The sequence below is a fragment of the Panthera leo genome, chromosome C1, assembly GCF_018350215.1.
Source record: "Panthera leo isolate Ple1 chromosome C1, P.leo_Ple1_pat1.1, whole genome shotgun sequence".
NCBI lineage: Eukaryota > Metazoa > Chordata > Mammalia > Carnivora > Felidae > Panthera > Panthera leo.
In genome coordinates, this window is record NC_056686.1 from 6,609,846 (window position 1) to 6,621,028 (window position 11,183).

Below are 11,183 nucleotides of genomic sequence, written 5' to 3' on the forward strand. Positions count from 1 at the left end.
GAAGTGTTGTTGGCCTGTGGCTGGGGGCGCAAGAGGGGGGAGATGGGGCGATTCTGCTCCTTCACTCCGGCTGCCCTCACTTCGCTTGGTGTTCAACTCTTTCCAAGTTCTCCTGGCCCCTGTGCCAGAGCAGGCTAGACGCGGCCAGGATATTTATAGTGCTGGTACAGGCCTGGGCAGCTCAGTGGGAGCAGATGTTTTCTGATAGGGGGAAAGGGAGCTATTTATACTGGGAGTTGAATGAAAATTCACCGGAGAGGAGGCTGCAGCCATAGTTGATATTCCTGTCTTCCCAACACTGGGGAAAGTTCTGTAGATCCTTAGGTAAAAGGATTTCTCACCCTCGCTGCCCAGACAGCTCAACTCGGTAGAGGCTCGTTGAGTGCCAGGTGCTGGGTGGGCACTGAGACGAACAAGACAGAGGTCTTCTCCCTGGTACAGTTCAGGAGGAGAGAGACCATGGAAGCAACTCACGATGATCCGGTCCATCCCTGCCAGCCGGGAGCACCACCGGAGCCCGGAGGCCAGCATGATGGTGGCTGCTGGGTCGGGGGGAGCGAGGGGGGCTGGGTGGGGAGAATAGGCGTAGTCAGGGACAGCCACGAGGCCAGTGCCCCCTAGCCTGGCTTGGAAGGATCGGCAGGAAAGGTGCAGGGGAGAAGGTGTGGAGGCTGTGGGAATGGAATTCGGGGTGTGGAGGCTTTGCAGCCCGCCTGACGCATTCCAGGAACATCCAGGAATCAGACGTGATCTCAGGGTAGTGGGGCTTCCTGAGGGATTTCAGAGGAGGGGCCGAACAGGTGAGCTGGGTCTGGGCTGTGAAGGGTCATCACCCATCGTCTGGAGTTGTTCAGACGTCACCTTCAGGCAGGGGGAGCCGGCAAAGCTTTTAGGGAAGGGAGCTGTCATCGCCTGGGGAGCGACAGAAACCATGGATCTGTGCGCAGGTTCCTCCCGCGTCCTCGGCGTCCTGCGGCAGCACCCCGGCACGCAGTCGGTGCTCCATAAATGCTTGTTGAAGGAGCAGGTTCGCGCGGTGGCATCCCTGTCTCCAGGCGGCGTGCGGAGCATCCCTGAGATGAGCCCAGGCAGATTTGTTACAAGCAGGTGGCAGCTGTAGGCACCGTCCCCAAGTTTCTTCCCACCGCCCAGCCCCGGGTCTGTCCCCGGCTCTGACTCTGCCCGCTGCGATCCCCCCGGATGAGCCCAAGTAACAGTAATAACACTATCAGCGGAAAGACTTCTCTGCGTATTCTTGCTGAAGGCTTGGGGAGACGGAGCAAGTTTACAAATGCGAGGAAAACGGCTTATTAGCCTCTTCCTTGTCCTGAAACCCCCTGACGCCGTCTCTGCCGACCTAGTTCTGGCCTCCAGCCCTGCTTCCCCTGCCTCCGGCCTCTTCACACCCCCTTCCTCCTTCTCCCCAGATGCCCATTCTTGTATTATGCAGAGCAGCTCAAGCCTTGGGGGGGGGGGGGGGCTTTTGTTTCCTGGTCCCCATTTCTCTTAACTCTGAAGGCCTCACCTTTCACCCCTTAGAGGGGTATTTTCCTAAACAAAGACTTTTTGCTCCCTGACGAGGATGCGCGCTCCAGGAGGTGAGAAACTCATCTTCCCGAAACCACGGCATGGAGGGGCCCTGCGTGGTATCATTTATATCCCTCACCGCTATCCTTGGGACAAATGTTGGAGACCAAGGTTCTTTGCTGGAACAAACTTTTCCAGGCTCTTGAAACGTCTCGCACCCCAAGTGGCGCCCTTCCTCGTTCCCACATGACTCCTGCTGAGTCAGATCGCCAAGAACCCCCACCCTCGATGCCTGATGGGGCTCCTCACCCCCACTGCCCCCCAGGTGATGTCTGACCACCCTGGCCTGCCTTCAGCAAGAACCCCATTGGGTGGGTTTGGCGAGGACCCCCTTCACCCCTGTTGTTTCCTCCTAGTGATTTACCATCCTCTGTCCCCACCCTACTCCTTGGCTCTAATCTCCTACTTGCCCCCTCTGTATTCAGAATGGAGTCCAATCTCCATCACAGGGTCCTCACGCCTATTGCCACGCCCCCCACCCCTGGATTAAAGTCTGTCTTACTGTCTCGAACAAGTGTCTTTGAATAATTTGCTCTTTAACAGGAGAAGACTTCACGCAGAGCAAGGCAATTTGGTATTTAGTCTCTGGCTCCATGGCCGGCCCCACTATACATATGCAGAAAGACGGAGACGGAACAGGTCTACGTGGGCTGGGAGCAGACAGGACAGGAAAAAAGGTCTCCCAGATGACCTCAGATGGGAAAAGTTAAGCCTCTTGGGTTGGAGCTGGACGCCACGGAGAGGCTTACTGGCTAAGCCCCGGAGGTGATCAGGGATCGGGGAACACAATGACACAATGAGAAAGGTGCAAAGAGGGAGAAGGAGAAAATGTGAGCTTTGTACGTTTTGAGGGGGAAGCCAAGAGGGCCCCCGACCCAGGTCGGGATTGTTTTCTGGGCTAGGAATGCAAAGAGCCCGGCAGTGCCCAGGCCAGGGCAGTGGAGGAGTCTTGGGGCTGGCAGGCATGGGCTGTCCCCAGCAGAGCTCATTTCCACCGGCAGCCATCTCAGTCCGCTGGCTCGCGTGGGTGTCGAATTTTCCACAGACCTTGACTTTCTACAGAGATTGGGAACTTGCTGAAAAGCCCTGTCCTGACCCTCAGGTGTTTGATACAAACTCTTGATTTCTTCTTGGAAAGCGGCAAGGATTTTCCATGTAATCCAGACTCCCTCCCCGCCTCACTTGAGTATTTCTGTCCCGTATCTGTTCGGCGCGGTCAGGGGTTAGTGGAAGGAGCCGGGAAATGAGAGAGTTGGATGCCGCTGGGCCCAGCCACTCCCAGGAGCACCCCCACCCGCCACCACTCAAAGGGCGCCGACACCAGTTGGTGGCACCCAGGGAGGTGCGTTAAGACGAGCGTGCAGAGGCATCCAGAAGGCCACCATGCAAGTGTGGGAAAGCAACATCAATCCCACCAGAGGCCGACCCAGTTCCCAAGGAGGAGGAAGGCAGGTGGGTGAGAGAGGTCCCAGGTCCATGAGCAAGCAGTGAAATGAGGAAAAAAAAAAAAAAAAAAAAAAAAAAAACCCCAAGGCTTGGGTCATGAGTTCACAGTTCATGGGTTCGAGGCCCAAGTCAGACTCTGCGCTGACAGCACGTGCCTGGGATTCTGTCTCCCTCTCTCTCCTCCCCTCCCCCACTCGCTCGCTATCTCTCTCTCTCAAAATAAGTAAAAATAAACTGTAAAGAAATATATAAAAAATAAAATATCTAGTTGGTGGAGCCTCCGGGGGCGTCCACCCCGAGGTCCCAGGCTCCCGGGAGAATGTGGGTGCGGGGCTAGGCGGGAAAACCACGTGGAGTCTGGCGAGGCCAGGAACCTGTCACTGGTGCAAACATCCATGGTGGAAGAGAAGGGGCAAGACGGGCCGCCTCGGGGAATCTCGGAAACAATACGTACCCACGGGCTACGACCATTGCCTGCTCTCAGGCCCGGCTCCCGGGGTGGGTGTGAACTCCTGTATCTACTGGGAGAGCCGGGGGAACAGGACCCCAAGGTTTTCATTCTTGTGACTTTTACACACGCAACGCTCTCACACGCCATTTTGGGCCCCGCCTCTTGGTCACCTGGTAGGAGACCCCTCTCCGAGGGGGTGGCTTCACCTCTCACCCTCTCGGGACCCCTGACTGGGCCCCCCCAAATCTCCTGAGCAGCTTCCCCTCCTGCAGTCCCGTGGACAATGAGAACTGTGACAATGGAGAACATGTCCCGTCAGACCGACGTCTCCAGGTACACGTGGTAGAGAAGCGGGGCCCAACCTCCCGTGTGGCCGAGACTTTCCAGCGTGGTCTCCTTGTAACAACCAAGAGCCACTGAGGAAGAAGTCTCGATGTAGTTTCTTGGCATACTGGCTGCACCCAGGACTAACGAGGGTGTGTTTAGACTCTTCTGAGAGAGAGCGTCCTTTTTTGCCAGGTCCGCTGTCTCGGGCCCTCTTCGCCACTAAAGATTCCAGAAGGGTTTGATGCCGTACTTGGAGAAGGGGGAAAGTACTTTGGAGTCGTCGAATGGAACAGAAACCAGAATGGAAACCAAGAAGGAAACGGGGTTTGCAGTCCGCTGTTGTTATCTTATCAAAGAGCCCTTGTCAGGTAGGTCAGCTGTGCTTTCTCTCAGAAAATCGTCAGCCTGTTCACTAGGAAACTTGGAGGCCCATAAGCAGTTTACAAAGTGCAGTGACCGAGAGTCTGGAAGGTGCGTCACCCCCTTTCCCAAGCCTTCGAAATCTGGAAGCAAGACAGGGATAGAGATAGAGGAGGAGTGTGGCGCCCCCTGGCGAGAGAGGATCATAGCACCCAGCACCGGCCTCCACCTACAGAGGACTCAGGCTCTAACATCCTCCACCTGTGTGCAAACCCCAAGATCAAGACCTTTGCACAAAGCCCTTCGGAGTCTGCACCTTCGGGAAACTCGAAGCTGATGTGGCTCAATCTTGGAAGACCTCATTTAGATCGTGGCCAAATGGGGAGGGATGAGTTTATCCCAATGGGAGATGCACAGACCAGCGAAGGGCTGAGATCATGGATAGGCAGACAGTCGAGGGGGCTCAGGTCTTGTGGTCTCAGATGCTCTCCACAGGACCCATGACTCTATCCTAGCCAGCCACCCCTGCTGCAGCCCAGAGTTTTCCTTCAGGCTGAGGACTGGGCAGACATCAGGTCTGCCTGATGAACCTTCAAGCTGAACCAAGCATCTCGGTCCATCTGGGATAAAAGTACTTGTCAGGTATGATTATAGAAAGTCCCAGGGAAGATTAAAAGCAAATGCCACGTGCCTGTAAAGGGACATGGTCTCGGAATAACCCAACACTAGGACTCACCTCCTGGGTCCGGTGGAAAAGTCTATGAAAGGCCAGAAATGGATTCTGTTCTTTCCAGGCCCGGACTTGAAGTCGAGGGGAAGTTATAGGGAGTGAGATCTGGATGGGCCCCTACTGCTGCAAGAAACTCTCCAGGCTCAGATTTTCATGCCTGACGTTTCCAGGTCCCAAACTGAGATTCCATCCAGGAATGATTTGATTCTCATAAAGAACACCTGAAAATGAACTGCTGGGACCTCATCAAGATAAAAAGCTTCTGAACAGTGAAGGAAACAATCAACAAGACTAAAAGGCAACCGACGGAATGGGAGAAGATACTTACAAATGACATATCGGGTAAAGGGTTAGTATCCAAAATCTATAAAGAACTCATCAAACTCAACACCCGAAAACCAAATCATCCAGTGAAGAAATGGGCAACAGACGTGAATAGACACTTCTCCAAAGAAGACATCCAGATGGCCAACCGACGCATGAAAAAATGCTCAACTTCACTCATCATCAGGGAAAGACAAATCAAAACCACAGTGAGATACCACCTCACCCCTGTCAGAAGGGCTAACGTTAACAACTCAGGCAACAACAGATGTTGGCGAGGATGCGGAGAAAGAGGATCTCTTTTGCATTGTTGGTGGGAATGCAAACTGGTGCGGCCACTCTGGAAAACAGTATGGAGGTTCCTCAAAAAATTAAAAATAGAACTACCCTACGACCCAGCAATTGCACTGTTAGGTATATATCCAAGGGATACACGTGTGCTGTTTCGAAGGGGCACATGCACCCCAATATTTACAGTGGCATTATCGACAACAGCCAAGGTATGGAACCCAAATGTCCATCGATGGATGAATGGATAAAGAAGATGCAGTATATATATACAATGGGGTACTACTCAGCAATCAAAAAGAATGAAATCTTGCCATTTGCAACAATGTGGATGGAACTGGAGGGTATTATGCTAAGTGAAATCAGTCAGAGAAAGACAAATATCATATGACTTCACTCATGTGGAATTTAAGACACAAAACAGACGAACATGAGGGAAGGGAAGCAAAAGTCATATAAAAACAGGGAGGAGGACAAAACATAAGAGACTCTTAAATACAGAGAACAAACTGAGGGTTGTCAGAGGGCTGTGGGGGTGGGGTGGGGGGGCTAAATGGGCAAGGGGCATTAAAGAGGGCACTGAGTGTTATACGTAGGCGATGAATCACTCGAATCTACTCCTGAAATCATTATTGCACTATATGCCAACTAACTTGGATGCAAATTAAAAATAAATAAATAGGGGCGCCTGGGTGGCTCAGCTGGTTAAGCATCCGACTTCGGCTCAGGTCACGATCTTGAGGTTCACGGGATCGAGCCCCGTGTCAGGCTGGGTGCTGACAGCACGGAGCCTGGAGCCTGTTTCAGATTCTGTGTCCCTCTCTCTCTGCCCCTGTCCCGCTCGCCCTCTGTCAAAAATAAATAAACATTAAAAATAATAATAAACATAAATAAATAAACAAATAAATGACCATTTGTCTCTGTGTAACACTGACAGGGAGCACCGTGGGCGTGAGTGAACCCAGAGTAATGGGGATCCAGGAAGAAGTCCTCCCTCTGCCGTAAGTGTTATCGAGGCAGGGGGTTCCTTCCAAGCATTCTGAAATTCCCTGGACAGCCCAGCCACAGACTCGGTAGGAATTAGGCAAGAGGGCCTTCCATGCACCCTCACACCTGGACGAGGTGTAATTTTTTTCATTGAGAGCTAATTCACATGCCATTGTAGGCGAGTTATACGTTGAGAATATTTTCAGAATTTTCGCAGAGCTGTCCATCCATCACCACAGTCCATTTCAGAACATTTTCATCCCCCCCCCCAAAAAAAAACCCACGCTCTAGTCAACATCCCTATTGCCTCCCGCCCCGCACAATCACTAATCTACTTTCTCTAGGAATTTGCCTGTTCTGGGCATCTCACATAAATGGAATCTCACATAAATGGACACACAAATTGTGTCTGGCTTCCTTCACCTCGCGTAACGTCTCCAAGGTTCACCCATGCATAGCACACATCGGTTCCAGATTTCTTTTCGCGCCCGAATAACGTCTCACTGCACGGATATACCACATTTTATTAATCCATTCACCAATTTATGGCCAGTTGGGTTTCCACTTTGGGGCGATGATGAATAATGCTGCTGTGAACACTCATGAACACGATTTTGTTTATACATGTTTTCATTTCGCTTGGGTAGATACCAAGAAGTGGAAATGCCAGATTATGTGGAAACTCCACATCCAACCTTTCCAGGAACCGCCAGGCCATTTTCCACCCCTCTTCACTTTTCAGGAGTCCCAAGAATTGGTCAGTCATGTTTTACAAAACAACAGTATCACTGGATCTTTCCGGAGAGAGTCTTTCAAAAGTCCTGGGGCTACATTTCAATGTTAGCTGAGAAAAGTTGGCCAGCCTACCGCCTTGGTTAGACGAAATTAATACCAGGAATTTTAAAAGCCCGTTTTGTTTCAACATCTGATGAGAAGCCTTCCAATGCAAATTAGCACTTCGAGTTGTGCCCTTTAGAAAGAAGAGAGCAGGGAAGACGAAGACCCCTTGATCAGCGTGCACGATCTTTAGGGATCATGCATCCTTTCATGAACACTGATCAAGAACCGGTTGCAGGGAGCCTGGGGGGGCTCAGGCGGTGAAACGTCCAACTCTTGGTTTCTGCTCAGATCGTGATCTCACCGTTCGTGGGATCGAGCCCCGAATCGGGCTCTGCGAGGACAGTGCGGAGCCTGCTTGGGATTCTCTCTCTCCCTCTCTCTCTGTCCCTCCCCCACTCGCTTTCCCTTGCTCTCTCTCTCTCGCACGGGCGCGCGCTCTTGAAATAAATAAATCAACTGTAAAAAGAAAAAAGGAAAAAAAGAACCAATTGCAAGTCAGGCTAGTCCTGGGTACTCGGGATCCACAGATGAACAAGACAGACACTGGCTCTGCCCTTATGGGCTAAGTTCTGGCATGAGAGAGGGTCCCATGAAACTGACATTACTACTCTGCAGGTACCAGAGGACCTGAGAGAAAATAACGAAGGTGTTAAGGGCGGGGCTGCTTGGGACAGGACGGTCAGGAAACTCCTCTCTGACTTCATTTACCTAACAAGCTACCACAACTCAGCCATCTAAAACAGCACCCATTTATCACAGATCAGAAGTCTGGGTGGGCTCAAGGGGGCTCCGCGCTCAGGGTCTTACGTGACCAAAACCAAGGCGTCGGCAGGGCTGGGCTCTCATCTGGAAGCTCTCAGAAAGAATCTACTTCCAGGCCGGAGTCCATTGTTCAGGGTCTGGTTTCTTGCCCACATAGGCCCGTCTTCGTCTCTTCCAGCTGCTACAACGGAACAACTAAGGGCTTCAAGAGTTCTCTCCCGCCGTTCTGGAAGCTGGGAAGTCCAAGATCAAGGTGCCAGCAGATTCAGTGCCTGGTGAGAGCCCGCTCCCTGGTTCACCGCCAGCCTCGCCGTGTGTCCTCACATGGCAGGAGGGAGCAGGATTGCTCTCTGGGGTCTCTTATGAAGGCACGAACCCCACTCATGAGGGCCCCACCCTTCTGACCCAATCACCCCCCCACAAGGCCCTACCTCCTAATCACAGTGGGATGAGGTTTTGTCAGCATATGGACACTGCGTGTACAGCCAGGACCAAGGTCCCTGTCTCCTCGCTGGCTGTCAGCTGAGGGTCGCCCTCAGCAACTGGGGGACACCCACGTTCCTGTCCATGCAGCCCCTCCCTCTCCAGAGCAGCCGAGGCCCATCCGGTCCTGCCCGTGCTTGCGTCTCGGGACTTCTCCTCCCGCCAGCAGCCAGAGAAGTGCTCTGCCTTTGAGGGCGCGTGTCTTCCCATCTTAAGGTGAGCTGTGTCCCACAGTTGAATATGACCCCTGGAGTCACAGGTTCCGGGGCTGAGGGAGGGGTGTTCGAGACTGCGGCCAACCACAAAGAGGACACTGAGATCTCAAACGTGAGGAAGGGGCGGGAGGGTCCCAGACGGAGGAGACGGCGTCCTCCCTGGGTCTTCGGGAGGCACCGCAAGGTCAGCTGGGCTTCAAGAAAGCAGGCGGTGCGGAGTATGGCCCGAGGGGAGGAGGTAAGTGGGTGGGGGGCACCCTCTCAACCATCCGGTCCTCGTAAACAGAGGCGAACGGGATGTTGCCGGACGTGGCACCGGGCCCAAGACACTTGGAGGCTGCCTTTTAGAATTAAACCCTTGCTGTTACTTTTCAATTTTTTTTTTTAACGTTTATTTATTTTTGAGACAGAGGGAGACAGAGCATGAACAGGGGAGGGGCAGAGAGAGAGGGAGACACAGAATCGGAAACAGTCTCCAGGCTCTGAGCTGTCAGCTCAGAGCCCGACGCAGGGCTCGAACTCACGGACCGTGAGATCACGACCTGAGCTGAAGTCGGACACTTAACCGACCGAGCCACCCAGGCGCCCCTGCTGTTACTTCTAATACCTCCGGGTGTGACGTACAATTCACATTCAATAAACAGCACGTGTCTAAAGTGTGTAATTCGGTAACTTTGGACACCCGTGAAAACGTGTCCACGACCAAGATAATGAACAGATACATCCGTCCCAAAAGGTTCCTCAGGCCGCTTTGTCACCTCGTCCCCTCACCCCTGCAGCTCCCCCAGCCCCCAGCAGCCACTGCTCTGCTTCCTGTCCCTCAAGATTAGCTTGCATTTTCTCGACTTTTATACAAATGCAAGCACGCAGTTCTGTTATGAGATGAATTGTGTCCCCCGCCCCAAAATTCCTATTCGGAAGCCCTGACCCCCTCCCCGCAGCACCCCAGAAGGGGACTATATTTGGAGATGTGACCTTTGAAGAGGTGACTGAGTTAACATGAGGTCATTAGGTTGGGCCCTAAAAGAGGTGACTGAGTTAACATGAGGTCATTAGGTTGGGCCCTCATCCAACAGGACTGGTGTCCTTACAAGAAGAGGAGGTTAGGGGCGCCTGGGTGGCGCAGTCGGTTAAGCGTCCGACTTCAGCCAGGTCACGATCTCGCGGTCCGTGAGTTCGAGCCCCGCGTCAGGCTCTGGGCTGATGGCTCGGAGCCTGGAGCCTGTTTCCGATTCTGTGTCTCCCTCTCTCTCTGCCCCTCCCCCGTTCATGCTCTGTCTCTCTCTGTCCCAAAAATAAAAAAAAAAAAAAAAAAAAAAAAAAAAAAACGTTGGAAAAAAAAAAAAAAGAAGAGGAGGTTACGGGGCGCCTGGATGGCTCATTCGGTGAAGCGTCAGATTTCGGCTCAGGTCATGATCTCGCGGGTCGTGAGTTCAAGCCCCACACTGGGCTCGGTGCTGACAGCCCGGAGCCCGGAGCCTGCTTCCGATTCTGTGTGTATCTCTCCCTCTGCCCCTCCCCTGCTCACACTCTGTCTCTGTCTCTCTCTGAAGTAAATAAACATTAGAAAAAAAAAATTTAGAAGAGGAAATTAGGACACACACAGAGGGAGGACCAGGTGAAGACACCAGAAGACCCATCCACAAGCCAAGGATGGAAACCTCACAAGAGACAAGATCTGCCAATGACTCGAGCTCAGCTTCCCAGCCTCCAGAACTGGGAGAGAATAAATTTCTTTGGTTGAAGCCACCAGGTGTGGGGTCCTTGGTTATGGCATGTCCAGCGGACTAGTACGTCCTTTTTTATGTCTTCTTTTGTCCAACATATTTCTTTTGAAATTCATCTATGCTTTTGCATATGCTTGTTTATTTTTAGTGTTGAATAATATCCCATTATATGGATATACCACAACGTATTTAGCCATTCATCTGCTAGGCGCATTCAGGGTATCTTCAGTTTTCTGCTCTTTATAAATAATGCTGCTACGGACATTGGTTTACAAATGTTTGTGTGACGTATGTTTCCTTTTCTTCTGGGTAAATATTCAGGCATAGAATGGCTGGGCCATATAGCAGTTGTATGTGGAACTTTTTTAAAAAATATTTATTTAGAAACAGAGAGAGAGAGAGAGAGAGAGAGAGAGCAAGCACGGGAGGGGCAGAGAGAGGAGACAGAATCCCAAGCAGGCTCCGTGCCGTCAGCACAGAGCCCAATGCGGGGCTCGAACCCACGAACCGCGAGATCATGACCAAAGACAAAATCAAGAATCAGACACTTAACCGACTGAGCCACCCAGGCGCCCCCTGTGTGGAACTTTTTTTAAAAGTGCCAAACTATTGGGGCGCCTGGGTGGTTCAGTCGGTTAAGCGTCTGACTCTTGGTT